This window comes from Vombatus ursinus, unplaced genomic scaffold (assembly GCF_900497805.2).
Source record: "Vombatus ursinus unplaced genomic scaffold, bare-nosed wombat genome assembly UNPS02014807.1, whole genome shotgun sequence".
Lineage (NCBI taxonomy): Eukaryota > Metazoa > Chordata > Mammalia > Diprotodontia > Vombatidae > Vombatus > Vombatus ursinus.
The window spans coordinates 24,725,926-24,726,406 of record NW_020954585.1 but is presented as its reverse complement, the minus strand read 5'-3'; the positions used below and the strand labels follow the sequence as shown (position 1 = coordinate 24,726,406).

Below are 481 nucleotides of genomic sequence, written 5' to 3'. Positions count from 1 at the left end.
ACTCCAAGGCTGGAGCTCTATCCACTGTGCCACCTAGCTGCCCCTACTCAGGTATTTTTGACTTAAAGGTTGATACATTCTCCATTACACCACTCTGCCTCTTGGTGATTCTCCATTGTCTATCAATTAAAGACTGTATTCCTTCAGCTGGTATTCAAGACTCTTTCTCCGTATCTCACCATCCTTTCAGTTTCTAAATCAAGCTGGATTTACCTTCATTCCTTTAATAAAGTTGTCCATTGAAATTTTGTCTACTTTTAGGCCCATTCCAAATGCCAACTCCTTCATGAAGGCTTTCCTGGTATCTCCCCATCCTACTAATGGGTAGCAATGATTTTTTTCCTCTCTTGGACTTCACAGACCACTTTCTACCTTTTGTAGACTACATTCCTCAGCAAGATTGTAACATTTATGAAGGGACTTTAATTTAATCTTTGTATATCTGCCACTGAAGTTTTACTCCAGTGCCTCATCATGAGGT

At 40.1% G+C, this 481-nt stretch overlaps 1 protein-coding gene across 3 annotated transcripts in view; it reads left to right on the top strand.

The window, feature by feature from the left end:
- TOP3A (DNA topoisomerase III alpha) overlaps nt 1-481 on the top strand; it is a 39,890-nt gene that overhangs the window by 22,269 nt on the left and 17,140 nt on the right. The gene's annotated exons all lie outside the window — the stretch shown is intronic.